Below are 15,476 nucleotides of genomic sequence, written 5' to 3'. Positions count from 1 at the left end.
TTGTGGAATCGGGAGATAGACAACGGCATTGAAGTCTTTTAGCAAAAAAATGATCCATTTCAGCTCACATACAGTGGTGGCCATGTTCGGTATTCCGCTCCTACAGTGGATCGTGAGACTGTGTTTTGTTTTTTTGTTTTACAAGACACCATGGCTCCTCCAAGTTTAACACAATAACCTTTAAGGGACCTCCGAATGTCTATTCAAGTTGCCCAATCGGCATCTGAAAAAGACTCAAGTACACTATTAGTATTACAAGAGTAAAACGGTGCCTTTAATGTACTTGACAACCTGTAAGGAAGACTCCCAATGGACTTCCAACGATTTCTGCATATATTGACTTAGTTGCTGGACACTAAAACTAATATCTGGTCTTGTAAAACTCAAATAAATTAAACGTCCAACAAGCCTTCTGAACATCTCTAGTTCAGCCAATTCTGGACTATTTAATTCATTGAGTTTGATCCCTTTTTTCATTGGGATATCAACTGGTTTACATCCAGTAAGACCTGTGTCAGCCAGTATGTCAAGAATATACTTGCGCTGATTTATAAATAAACCAGCTTTAGTAAATTCCAACCATAGAAAATATTTGGTTTCGCCCAAGTCTTTGATTGTAAATTTTTTATCAAGATAATTTTTAACATCATTTATAATTTCTATAGAATTTCCAGCAATAAGTATATCATCTACATAAACTAACAATGCAGTAAATGTTATTTCAGTTTTACAAATGAATAAACAGTTATCATTAATTGATTGAACAAAACCAAAATGAATTAATTGTTTTGAAAACTCTTTATTCCACTTCCTTGAAGATTGTTTTAAGCCATAAAGGCTTTTGTTTAGATGACATACCAAAATTCGCTTATTTAATTCTCCTATTAATCCTTCTGGAATGTGTATAAAAATATCCTCTTCCAAGTCACCATGGAGGAATGCATTGTTGACGTCAAATTGCTGCAAAAAACAGTTATTAGTAGATGTTAAAGCAAATAAGATTCTTACCGTGACTGTTTTAGCAACTGGGGAGAAATTGTAGTGGAAGTCAATGCCGTCATTTTGATTGTATCCTTTCATCACTAAACGTGCCTTGTATTTACCAATCGATCCATCTGGATTCAATTTGGTCTTATATATCCATCTACAGCCTATCGCTTTCTTCCCTTTAGGAAGTTGAACTAGACTCCATGTATTATTTTCTTTTAAAGCTGTTAATTCATCATCCATAGCATCTTTCCAATGTTTAATTTTTACAACTTCTTTAAAATTTTGTGGTTGTTTAATAGTGGATATGTTTTCTAAAAACTCTAGGTGTTTAGCATTCATACATTTAGTCGAATAAGGGAATGTGTTTGAAGTATATGACTTATCATTGTTATTTGTATTTGAATTGACAACATAATTGTCAAGCCAAGTAGGAGGCTTTCTATCCCTGTTGCTTTATCTTTGTTGTTCATGTGGATGAATCAATGAGTCAAGTAGGAGGCTTTCTATCCCTGTTGCTTTATCTTTGTTGTTCATGTGGATGAATCAATGAGTCATTTGAACTAGGCTGTATAGATGTGTTTGACTCAAAATTTTGATTTTCAGTTTGATGATTATCAAAATCATTTGAAATTAATGGATCATCTTCACTATATAATTCTGATTCTTCATTAGAATTATCAAAAAATCTACATTTGTAGTGTTTTGGGGTTTTTCTAAAAAAAAAAAAAATTCATTTTGATATGGAAAAATATTTTCATGAAAAGTTACATCTCTTGATACAAAAATATTTTCATTTAAAATATCAAACACTCTATAACCCTTCTGTCCACATGAATAACTAATAAAAATACATTTTTTTCCTTTTGGCTCAAATTTAGTTTTGTAAGGAAAGTTATTTTTCACATAACACAAACAACCAAACACCTTAAGATTTGAAAGATCTGGATTTTCTTTATACAATTTAAAAAATGGATTCTCCCAATTTAAAATTTGTGATGGGGTCCTATTTATGATATGTGTGTCCATAAGGATTGAAAATGGCCAAAAAGTTGTGGGTAATTTGGCTTGAAAAAGCATTGAACGTGCTACTTGTAGTAAATGTTGGTGTTTTCGCTCTACCACCCCATGTTGTGGGTTGTAAGGGAAAGACTTTTGATGAAAAATACCATTTTTTAAAAAAAACATTTGACATTCGTAACTTAAGAATTCACTACTATTATCTGTTCTTACCGTTTTGATTGCTGATTCAAAATGTGTTTTAATCATTGTATAGAAATCAATAAAAGTTTGACAAACAATATTTTTTGATTTAATCATATATGTCCATGTAAATCTTGAAAAATCATCTACAATCGTGAGCATTTAAGGACAATCAATAAAAGATATATCTTTATAAGGTCCCCATATATCAATGTGAACTAGTTCAAAATATTTTGTAGTTTTAGACATACTAGCACTTAAAAGATAACCTTTTCATTTTAGAGATAGGACATATATCACAATGAAAACACTCATTTTTATCTAAATTGTAAGCATGCTTAAGTGCTATATCAGATAGATGACCAAGTCTTCTATGAATCAACTTGAAATCATTACATGTGTTATACACTTTATTCCCTAATTCAGTTTCTAGTAAGTAAAGGTTCTAGAAAAGATCTCCTCTGCCTATGATCGTATTGTCATTAACATCCTGCAATAGACAACCAGTAGAAGAAAATTGACAACTAATATTGTTCCTCTTGGAATGTTTTGAAACTAAAATTAGGTTATATGTGAAACATTGTACATGCATAACATCATATAATTTTAGTTTTGCAGAAAGTCTAACATTACCTATATGTTTTACATTTTTAGATGTTCCATTATGTAAGAATAAAGGCAGACTATTTATAGTCTTAACATCAGTCATCAAACTCAAATCAGAACAAATATGACAGCTAGAACCACTGTCTACTATCCAAATAGGTTTTTCTTTATTATTACTATGCACATTTAGACTACAAACACTAGCAAAATTTTGATTAGAAGACATACCTTCGTAGTACTTGTCTTTACCTTTTCTTTGGGTTTGCAGCCCTTTTATGACTTCCTTCACCACATCAGCAATTTCAGTGTTACTGAATTTAGAATTCTGATTTGATGATTATTATAGTTGATCTTCACAAAAGGAAAAAGGATTATTCACTACAATAGTTGCTGTATTTGCAGAATTTTTTATCTTCTGATCTCGGTTTCTTTTACACCATTCCGGATAACCTATGATGTTGAAGCATCCTTCTTGAGTATGTCAATGTTTACAAAACATGTTTGTTGTTCCTTTGTTGTTGCTTCTTGTCTTGTTGATTACTCCTTTTCCTTTATTGTTTCGAGTATTTTTCTGACTTCTTTGCTGATCAAAACTCTCCTTCATAGACATTGAAAAACTATATGTTTGTACATTCATTAAAGTCTGCACTTCCCTTTGTCTTTCAATGCTAAGCAACATGTCATAAACACGATTTAAGCTTGTTTTTGGGTCCATGAGGAGAATCTGTTGCCTTGCGTTATCAAAATATTCGTTCAATTCCATTAAGAATTGTGTTATCTTGTTTGATGTATAGACTTAGACCACCAATTTCGTCATTCTGCAGCAGCAAACAATTCTTGGGTCACAATCGCATGCTGGTAGAGGTTCTTGTTGGGTCTTTTGGGTCCAGCCCAATTGGGAGGTTAAATAAATGAGCAAAACCTAAGAATGCTGCTTATTTTATCACTTCTAGAGAGAGAAGACATTCTTCAAAGAAGAGAAGAAACAGAGGAGAAGAAACAGAGGAAAAAGAAGAGAAGGAGAAGTAAATCTCTTACATTTTCACCTTCAGGTTTCAATCTCTTGTTGTCATATATCTAGACTAGCTTAAGTCTGAACGAAACTGGTTTTCTCTGTTTGTATACCTCAACTTTGGGTTTAAAGTTGAGAAGAACATTTATATCTGTTTCTTGTTTATAGTGAAATTTGCTGGTTGGCCCCGTGGTTTTTTACCCTCAAGGTTGAGAGGGTTTTCCACGTAAATCTGGTGTTGTTTTGTTTTGTGCTTGATCTTCTGTTTTAGACTTGTATAACTTGTGAATTTTGTTGGGTCAAATTATTTTGACTAAGTGTTGAAATAATTTAACCACTGATATTTTGATGATGAAATAACTTATAAGTTTTGATACAAGTGTATTCAAACAATATGTCATAAGACTTGTAGCTAATGAGGGTCATTACACTAATTTTGACTTTCATTGCATAAAATTAGACTTACAGTCTAACTTATCGGAGTTAGAAGTGTAGTTCAATATAAGTAAAGAATTAGACGCAAGTCTAATGAATACATAAAATTAGACTTACAGTCTAACTCATCGGAGTTAGACGTGTAGTCTAATAGACGTGTAATTAGACGCAAGTCTAATAGATACACGAAATTAGACGTAAGACTAATAGAATTAGACGTACAGTCTAACAAATCAGTGATAGAAGTGTAGTCTAATGAATGTAAAGAATTAGACGTTAGTATAATGAATACACGTAATTAGATGTACAATCTAACTCAGTGGAGTTAGACGTGTAGTCTAATATATTTATAATTAGACGGGTAGTCTAATTGTTATTCGGAATTAGACGTACAGTCTAACTCAGTGGAGTTAGACGTGCAGTCTAATATATTTATTATTAGACGGGTAGTCTAATTTATGCGGAATTAGACGTGCAGTCTAACTTAATGAAGTTAGACGTGTAGTCTAATAGAATGTGAAGGATAGACGTGCGTCTAACTCCTTCAGACAAGTCTGAGGTAGAACCGGAACCAGACGTGCAGTGTAACTCAGTGGAGTTAGACGTGCAGTCTAATGGTTATTGTATAATTAGACGTGTAGTCTAATTAATGAAAGTTAGACGTGTGTCTAACTCCTTCAGACAAGTCTGAGGTAGAACCTGAATTAGACGTGCCGTCTAACTCAGTAGAGTTAGACGTGCAGTCTAATGGTTATTATATAATTAGACGTGTAGTCTAATTAATGAAAGTTAGATGTGCGTCTAACTCCTTCAGACAAGTCTGAGGTAGAACCGGAATTAGACGTGTAGTCTAACTTAGTGGAGTTAGACGTGCAGTCTAATGGTTATTGTAATTAGACGCGAGTCTAATTCCATTAGACCAGGCGGTCTAATAGACGTTTTTCTGTTAGAAGGAGATGACTTATTTCATTAGACTGATTTTCACAATTCGTCTAACTAAAATATGTCTAATGTTCAGTTTAAGTAGTACGCTTGAATCTAGCATTTCACCTACCCGCGTGCTATAACTGTACCCTACTTCTGCTCCACTTTCTAGTGTAGATTAGTACAGCAGCTATACGCATCCAATCAGGGAATGCAATGTAAGAGAATTTTACTCACATTACCTGTTTTACAGATACATCCCTGATGGAATATTCGGCGCACTACCAGTTCTGTACGGCCACGATCCTTGTGCTCAGAACCTGCTTTGTACAATGGAGGCTTTCCAATGGAAGAGTGCCACGTATCATTCTTGAAGTTTCGACCATTAACTCTTGTTCTGTATTTAACAAATCCTAAGGACAACGGACGAAGCACCTGACTTGTCAATCTTGCTTACTTAAACTACAGAGAATTCAAGCCTTTGAATATTGTGAAGCTTCTTTCTGATTGTAATGTGTGTGAATCGAGAAAGAGAGAGCTAGAATGAAAACACCTTTAGCTGAGAGATATTCTTCATCTTGTAATTGAACAGAAAGTGTTCTATTTAATAGTGAGCTAAGTGTGTGTGTAAACTGTATTTGATTCTAATCATATTATAGTGAATCCTTCCTATGGTTGGAAGAAGGGGTGACGTAGGAGAGTTTCTCCGAACATCCATAAACAAATTGTTGTGTTGTTCTTTTCTGTCATCTTTTCATATTTCATCTTGTGCTTCAAACCCAAGTAAACAATTTCGCCTTGAATCCATTTCAAATGTTTACACAAGTTTGCGTAGAATAGAAAATGTATTAAATCCCTAACAGTATTTCTTTCAAACCGTTTTTCATAAGCCTTCATCCTTAGCCAGACCCCCGTCTCTATCGATAAAGCCGATCCTATCAATTGGTATCAGAGCCCTGTTTCTATTCTCAAGCCTGTCCTGAAAAATGTCGAATATACCCAAAGATGTCAGTGCTAAAGCCATTCCTCCCATTTCTCGCGAAAACTATATTGTTTTGAAGAAAAGAGTTCGTGCTCATCTCTCTTCCTCTTCATGATGACACGTGGAGCGTCGTCACAGAAGGTCCTATATGATTTATAAGGAGAAGGATGACTGGACCGCTGATGAAAAGAGGCAGAACATGGCTTTTGATGTTCTGTACAGATATTTTGATGATAGTATGTTCAACTACATCATCAAATGTGACACTGCCAAAGAGGTCTAGGACAGACTCACTCAATTGTGTGGGCAACAAGCAAACCAAGGAAAACAAGATCATGGTTGCTACTCAATAGTTCAACAGCTTCAAAATGCGTCCTGGTGAAACAATGAATGATTTCGACACCAGATTCAGCAAGATCGTCTACTCTTTGTCCATTCTAGGCAAGACCTATAGAAACCGGGAGCTTGCTATCAAGGTCATGCGTGCTCTTCCAAGAGAATGGGACATAAAGACTATGGCGATGAGAGAATCCAAAGATCTTAACAAGATCTCTCCTTTGATCTCTTCGCTGACCTGAAGGCCTATGAGTTCGAGTTGAACTATAGGATGGAAGAAGATCAACCCACGTCTGTTATCATTGCCAAGGCGCTGGTGATTGCTGAAGAGCCACCAACCGCTTCGGACATGAAGATGGCAGCTCAACAGTTGAGCAGCGATGCCATGTCTCTCTTTCTGAAGAAGTTTGTGGACTTCATGAAGAAGAGAAACTCTAACTCAAACTCTTCAAATTCTAATAATAATAGAAAATCTAAAGCTAATATTACAAGTTTTAACTATGGTATTAAAGGTCATTATGCATCGGAATGCCGGAAGCCAAAGCTTGAAGATACCAAGGATGATGGAAAAGAACAGAGGAAGCAGTCGTGGCTCGTACTTTTCATCCAGTGAAAGTGATGAAGAAGACGTGGCTTGCTTCATGGCCAGAGAAGATGAAGAAGGAACTCAGGAGACTGAGGTATTTGATTTCTCTTCCAAAAGTTTTTCAAGGGAACAACTGGTAGCTGCACTAGATGACATGGTCATCGAGTATAGAAAGCTAGCAGAATCTCTAAATGAAACTAAATCTTCATAAGATTTAAATAAATCAAATCTGTCTAAGGAGAAAGAGTCAAATGATTTTGAAAAGAAGATTGAAGAGATCTCATCTGAGAATGAGATACTCAAGGAACAGATTCAAACTCCTTCATCTGAAAATAAAAGGCTTAACTATGTTGTCAGTGCATGGACAAGATCCTGTGATGCTATCAAATATCAGATCAGCATGTTGAAACCTGCTAGATCTAAATCCGGATTGGGATTTGATAGCAATGATCCTAATCTGTCATGCAAAAAGTCAAAACCAAATACGTTTTGTCAAAGGGAGTATGACTGACATTGAATTCGATCCTATTAATGAAGAAGTTTCTTTCAAAAATGAAATAGTTTATGTCCCACCGACTGTTAGCTGGCTTAAGAATAAGCTAGAAAAAGCTAATAAGTCTGGTAATTTAAAACCTGACTCTAAGTCAAAGAATTTTAAAAGAAAATCTTCTTCAAAAGTTAAAGGATCAGTGGCTAGTAGGAAGTCATCTGCTAAGTCAAAATCTTATGCATTATTCACAGCACAAAATGGGAAATCCATTAGAATAACTCAAATATGGATCCTTAAGGGACTAATTGATCGAGGACCCAATTGAGTGTGGGTACAAAAATGTGTAAATAGTTTATTTTGTAGGTGATGCAGGAGGATAGCAGGAAGGAAGCTAGAAGAGTACTCCTCTGAGTACACAGCTTGGAAGATCAACAATGGCATTTGCAATTCTGGAAGAATAAATGTTTTTATTTGTTAAAAATGGTTTTGGTCTTTGGACCACAAAAATGATTTATTAAACTCTAAATGCCTATATTCATAATGAGAGAGAAAAATTTCTTTGGAATTAAAGATATTCTCTAGACGAATATCCTTAATCGGTCTAATTAGACAAGGGTGCCTAAAAGAAACAGTATGTACTTAGACGTATTTTTGCTCATAATCCATACATCCAAGTCTATATGTTGAGGTGTTTTACCTACGTAATTAGACGGACACGTCTAATAGACGTTAGACGTTTTTACGTAATGAGCAAGAGGATGCTCACGTCTAATAAACACACGTCTAACACTTGGTGTTTATGCGGAATTAGACGTACACGTCTAATAAACATTAGACGGATTTTTATAAACACGGACATAGACGTATGCGTCTAATAGACTCATCCATCTAATAGACGTGTGTTATATGGATTTGTGGAGTAAGAAAAACGTCTAACTACGTGCCAATTAGATTGATCAAGGACAGTTGTCCCACGTTGAGAGCTATCTGCTTTTCCCGCTCAAAACATCAAACAGTCATCTCTTAATAACATAAAGACACGTGTCTATCAAGTCAGAGAAACTGACTGATATACCCTCATTTTTAATGACGATCTCTTGAAAAAGGACGTCTAACATTTATTAATGGGCCATACCCTAGAATAGACGGTTATTCTGTATTTCCCACTTTCATCTATATAAGGACATTACTGCATGAATTTGAAAGCTTTCAATCTCTCGAAATCATTAAGAACCCTATCTTTCTTTGCATTTCTCTCACTAAATCTCTTTAAAATCATGTGTCGATTCATATTCTTTCAAAAATGGTGAAGAAAATCACTCTCGGTCACTGTACTTTGCAGGTGGATTTTCCATCGGTGTATACGTTTGATCAACCGGAAGTGGTAAAGATGTTCCAAACCCTAGAATATTATGGGTTAAGGAAGTATCTGGGCGGACCGTTCATCTTCTACGAAGACGAAGTTCGCGAGTTCTTCAAAACGGCAACTATTGTGGATGATTCCATCGTAGAAACTGTCAAGGGAACAGAGTTTTCTTTCAACGAAGCAGTTTATGCGGAGTTCTTTGAACTTCCGACGGAGGGTCATCTATTCGACTTGGTTCTCTCTTCAGAAATCATGGAAGAGATAAAGACAACCTTCTCTGCAGACGGTTCGAAGATCCATGTGAATGGATTCAAGAAGGTATTTAAACCGCATTTCATTCTTCTAAACGACGTGGTGGCGAAGGCGCTTCAGGGGAAAGCTGGTTCCTTCAATCTCTATAGTCAAGACCGTTTTGACTATATGTGTGCTATCTCAAAAGGGATCCAGGTAAACTAGGCTCATACCCTTTTTCGGAACTAATGTTATTCTATCAGTCAAACGAACAAAGAAAGTATTACATATGCGGCTCAACTGAGTCACTTGTTGAAGCATTTGGGGGTTCCCGTTGGTGAACCAACGCATATTAACTCTCTAAGAGTATTTACTGCTCTTACAGTGGCTAACACGCTGACGAGGTTGAAGAACAACCTTGAATCTGCATCTGGTGCTTCCAGTTTCTAGACCGGTGGAAAACCTTCCACCCGATCCAAGCCTTCTACTTCTTTTACATCAACAGGGGCAAAGAGAACCAAAACGGTGAACGAATCGAAGGCCAGTTCCTCAAGTCCAAACCAGATGGACTCTAAATCTGTTGATTCAAGGTTGAAGCAAGGTCCAGGCGTACTTGCTGCAACCCCAATGTCATCATTATCCACTCCCTCAACCTTTTTGAGGAAACCTTCGAAGTCTTGTGCCTCAAAGGATAAGAAGACAAGGGCACCCCGAGCGTACAAATCTGCAAAGGTTAAGTCCTCTAAATCTTTGGCCTCTATGCCTAAATTTGATAGTCCCATAGTGGAACAAGCTGAATCCATATTCTCTCCTATGAGAGAATCTGCTAAAGGGCCTGATGTTGAGTCAGCCGGTCCAAATGATGAAACTGTTGACAGGATTGAGTCTCCTGGTGTTCAAACTATTCTTGTAGCTGCTGGTACTACAGAGTCATCGCAACCAGAACAAGGTGTTGTTCTTACCCTTGTAGCTGGTGAACCAATTATTCCAGTTCCTAAAGACTCTTTGGTAGCCGGGAAAGTTGCTTGTATGGAGCTTCCTGCTGAGCTCTGCAAGAAACCACAATCTGCGTTCGAACTGTTGCGCTCCAGAAAAGGAACAGGTGGAATCTTGATTGGTGAACCTAAATTTGCTCTAAAATATGTAGAGGTTGTTGGAAAAGGAAAATCCATTGCAATTCAAGCTCATGAGAAGGTATCTGAGGCAACAGGAATCGTTGACCTTATTTTGGATCAAGTTAAAGTTCTTACTGCTGAGAAATTGGGAATTTATGAGTCCTGGTCCATGGAGAGGCTGTCCTCCAAGTACAACGACTCTCTGTCAAACGCTGCCATAACTAAAGAATGGAAGAAGAGGGTGGCAAACGAGAAAAAAGTCTTGAAGTGGGCAAGAACTTCAGAAGTTGGTGAGGCTCTGAAGAAAAGAGAACTAGTGGAAGCTTGCATTTTTGGAAAAACTCTTTTTCCAATTTTTGAAGCCAAGAAAGCTAACTTCAATCCTGATGTGAAAGGAGCTGATGTTGAAGTGAAGGTATTAAAGAAGTTGAACGATATCCTGGACAGTTATGTCTATGATGCTTCTAGACACATTCATGGCGCCAATTGCTCTGGCGCAGAACCTCTAAATGAAGAAGAAGCTATGGACATTCCAGATACTGATAATGATGTTGATGAGCTAGATGCTGCTCTCCTGATCGAATTCGGGAATCTTTCTGCCGAAGAGAGACACATTCTAGATGAACCCTTTCAAGAATGTCTGAATGAAGAATAAGAAGAAACTGTAATTGTCCAAGAGCCTGAACAAGCTCTTGAGATAAATGAAGAAGAAGTTCTTGTGGAATATGTGACTAAGGAGGCTTTTAAAGCTCCTATTGAAGAAGACGTGTTAATAACCCTTGTTGCGCGAACAAAGGTTATTCAAGAGAAATTGGGCGAGGATACTTCGCTAGAAACTGCCAGAACTGAGGGGGAACCCTCTAAAGAGAAAGACGATGAAGAAGAAAGTTCCTCATCTGAGGAGGAACAGGATCAGCAAGCAACTTTTGTGAAGCCCTGTCTATTTCCCGACACAATTGTGGGAAGTGTTCACGAAAACATCAACATTCCTCGTCACTACTCTGGAAATCTACTTGAGAGATTTCAGAGGGCTGAAAAAGAAATTGAAGAAGAAGAACGAGACAAAGCTGCTAAGAATGCCGAAATGAATCAGCCGGAGCAATCTTTGCAGGTTCATACAAACTTTGAGCCTATTCAAAGTATGGCAGAAGAATCTGAAGAAGTCTCGTCTCATGAAGAGTCATCTACCGGAGGAAACAAAGTGTTAAGATCTATGAGGTCTATGCTTTCATAGATTCAGAAGAGCATGTCTCATACCATGAACTCAAGGGAAGAAGATAATGAGAGCTTTAGTAATATTTTCAAGGCCCTCACTGAGCTGGATAACACTTTGAAGAAGAACACATATGAGACCTTTATCGCGAATGTAAACTTTTAAAAGTTTGAAAAGGATCTCTTCAACCGTCAAAGTGAATTATTGGACATTGAAAGGCAATTCAATGATGAACGCCACAAGGAAACCATGGAAGATTTCAGTCTGGTGAAGAATCAGATGGTGGAAATCCAGGGTTGTATGAGTATAAATGATAATGAACGTCAAAAATTTGTTGACTCCATTGCTAGAAGGTTTCAAGCGAAGGAGGATGCAAAGGTCAATGCTGAAAGTGCTCAACCTCGACCAGTTCAAGGAGAATCAAGCAGAAGAAATAATTGTGTGTCAACCGGCACAAGATCAAGGCGAACTCCAATCACTGATGACAACCTTAGGCCAACCAAGAGAGGTGGTGGTCGAAGCGGTGGTGAGCTTGGAGATAGAAGTGGTGATGGCCGGAGTAGGCTATCAAATATTGATCAATGTGGACGTGCCAGTGGTGGTGAACGCGGTGGAAGATCAAGTGCAGGCGGTCGTGGTGGTCGCGACTATCCTCCTTTCTTCAACATGATTCCTGGTCAAGAGATGAGTCCAACCGATCCTCGAGTTAAAAGGGAAGAACAATGATATCTCTTCTTTCAACTTATTTAACTCTTCTGAACAATTGTCTTTGATGGTTTTTCGAATACTGGTTTTTGGATGAATGATGTAAGTGAACAAGGTTTTTGTTTATATGATGAATGCATGCTTTGATATATGTATGCAGGTTTGCAATTTCTTTATCAAAAAGGGGGAAATTGTTGGGTCAAATTATTTTGACTAAGTGTTGAAATAATTTAACCACTGATTTTTTTATGACTAAGAGTTTTGATACAGGTGTATTGAAACAATATGTCATAAGACTTGTACCTAATGAGGGTCATTATACTGATTTTGGCTTTCATTGCATAATATTAGACTTACAGTCGAACTCATCGGAGTTAGACGTGTAGTGTAATAGAAGTAAAGAATTAGACGCAAGTCTGATGAATACATAAAATTAGACTTACAGTCTAACTCATCGGAGTTAGACGTGTACTCTAATAGACGTGTAATTAGCCACAAGCCTAATTGATACACAGAATTAGACGTAAGTCTAATAGAATTAGACGTACAGTCTAACTCATCGGAGTTAGACGTGTAGTCTAATGAATGTACAAAATTAGACGTATAGTCTAACTTAGTGGAGTTAGACGTGTAGTCTAATATATTTATAATTATTTGGGTACTCTAATTGTTATTCGGAATTAGACGTACAGTCTAACTTAGTGGAGTTATACGTGTAGTCTAATATATTTATTATTAGACGGGTAGTCTAATTTATGCGGAATTAGACGTGCAGTCTAACTTAATGAAGTTAGAGGTGCAGTCTAATAGAATGTGAAAGTTAGACGTGCGTCTAACTCTTTCAGACAAGTCTGAGGTAGAACCAGAATTATACGTGCAGTCTAACTCAGTAGAGTTAGACGTGCAGTCTAATGGTTGTTGTATAATTAGACGTGTAGTCTAATTAATGAAAGTTAGACGTGCGTCTAACTCCTTCAGATACGTCTGAGGTAGAACCGAATTAGACGTGCAGTCTAACTTAGTGGAGTTAGACGTGGAGTCTAATAGTTATTGTATAATTAGACGTGTAGTCTAATTAATGAAAGTTCGACGTGCGTCTAACTCCTTCAGACAAGTCTGAGGTAGAACCGGAATTAGACGTGCAGTCTAACTCAGTGGAGTTAGACGTGCAGTCTAATGGTTATTGTAATTAGACGGGAATCTAATTCTATTAGACCAGGAGGTCTAATAAACGTTTTTATGTTAGAAGGAGATGACTTATTTCATTAGACTGATTTTCACAATCCGTCTAACTGAAATACGTTTAATGCTCAGTTTAAGCAATACGCTTGAATCTAGCATTTCACCTACCCACGTGCTATAGCTGTACCCTACTTCAGCTCCACTTTCTAGTGCAGATTAGAACAACAGTTATACGCATCCAATCAGGAAATGGCACGTAAGAGAATTTTCCTCACATTACTTGTTTTGTAGGTACATCCCTGATGGAATATTCGGCGCACTACCAGTTCTATACGGCCACGATCATTGTGCTAAGAACCTGCTGTGTACAATGGAGGTTTTCCAATGGAAGAGTTCCACGTATCATTCTTGAAGTTTCGACCGTTAGCTCCTATTCAGTATTTAACAAATCTTAAGGACAACAGACGAAGCACCTGACTTGCCATTCTTGCTTACTGAAACTACAGAGAATTCAAGCCTTTGAATATTGTGAAGCTTCTTTCTGATTGTACTATGTGTGAATCGAGAGAGAGAGCTAGAATCAAAACACCTTTAGCTGAGTGATATTTTTCATCTTGTAATTGAACAGTAAGTGTTCTGTTCAATAGTGAGCTAAGTGTGTGTATAAACTGTATTTGATTCTAATCATATTATAGTGAATCCTTCCGGTGGTTGGAAGAAGGGGTGACGTAGGAGAGTTTCTCCGAACATCCAAAAACAAACTGTTGTGTTGTTCTTTTCTGTCATCTTTTCATATTTCATCTTGTGCTTCAAACCCAAGTAAACAATTCTGGCTTGAATCCGTTTCAAGTGTTTACACAAGTTTGCGTACAATAGAAAGCGAATTAAATCCCTAACAGGATTTCTTTCAAACCGTTTTTCATAAGCCTTTATCCTTAACCAGACCCCCGTCTCTATCGATAAAGCCGATCCTATCACATTTGCCCATCTCACATTGCTAGATTACAGTATAAAATTAATCTTCGTTTCAAAATTCTCAACAAGTGGTATCAAAGCTGTTAGGTTTATTTTGAAGAGTGCTTTTGTAGGTTGAGATGGAAGGAAATAGCACAATGATCAGGTTGAAAAATAATAACTGGAAGATTTGGAAATCCAAGATGGAGGATATCCTTTACTGTAAAGACTTTTATGAGCCGGTTGAAGGACATAGTTTGAAGCCAAAAGATATGTCTGACGATGATTGGACAAAATTGAACAGGAAAGTAGTTGGCACAATCAGATAGTGCTTGATGATAGCGTGTACCACCATGTAGCAAGTGAGAATAGTGCACATGAGTTGTGGAAGAACCTGAAGTCATTGTATGAGCAGAAAACAGCAGGTAACAAAGTGTTTCTGATTCAAAAGTTAGTAAATCTGAAATTCATAGAAGGTGTATGTGTTTCTGAGTATTTAAATGAGTTCTAGAGCTTCATTAATCAATTATCAGTGATGGAGATGACCTTAGAAGATGAGTTACAAGCTTTATTGCTCTTGGGATCATTGCCCGATAGTTGGGAGACATTGGTTGTGACAGTTAGTAATGCAACTCTAAATGGTGTTCTTACTATGAGTATAGTTACTAGCAACTTGTTCAATTAGGAGACAAGAAGGAGATAAACTAATAAAGATAGTGCACAGGCCCTTGTCACAGAGAACATGGGAAGAGCTGAATACCGAAAATAATCAAGAGGCCATAGCAAGTCCAGAGGCAGATCAAAATCTTAGGGAAGACATTGTTATCACTGTGGTAAAGAAGGTCACATAAAGAAAAATTATAGAGCCTGGAAAAGACTTCAGAATGAAGACAAAAATCAGAAGAATGATGATGAAAACAGAAATACCACAGTCATAGTAACTGCAGATGATGTAGTGATTCTTTCTTGTGAAAAAGAACAATATCTACATGTAGAAGGTCACCAAGAAGTTGAGTGGATAGTTTATACAGGTGCTTGCTATCATGCTACACCAAATAGAGAATGATAGAAAAATTAAGTAAAGTTAATTTTTGGAACCGGCCAGAAAACTAAACAACTATTAACTTCTATGTGCAGGAACAGATCGAA

Source organism: Impatiens glandulifera, chromosome 1, assembly GCF_907164915.1.
Source record: "Impatiens glandulifera chromosome 1, dImpGla2.1, whole genome shotgun sequence".
Classification (NCBI taxonomy): Eukaryota; Viridiplantae; Streptophyta; class Magnoliopsida; order Ericales; family Balsaminaceae; genus Impatiens; species Impatiens glandulifera.
This window is presented reverse-complemented; position numbering follows the sequence as displayed.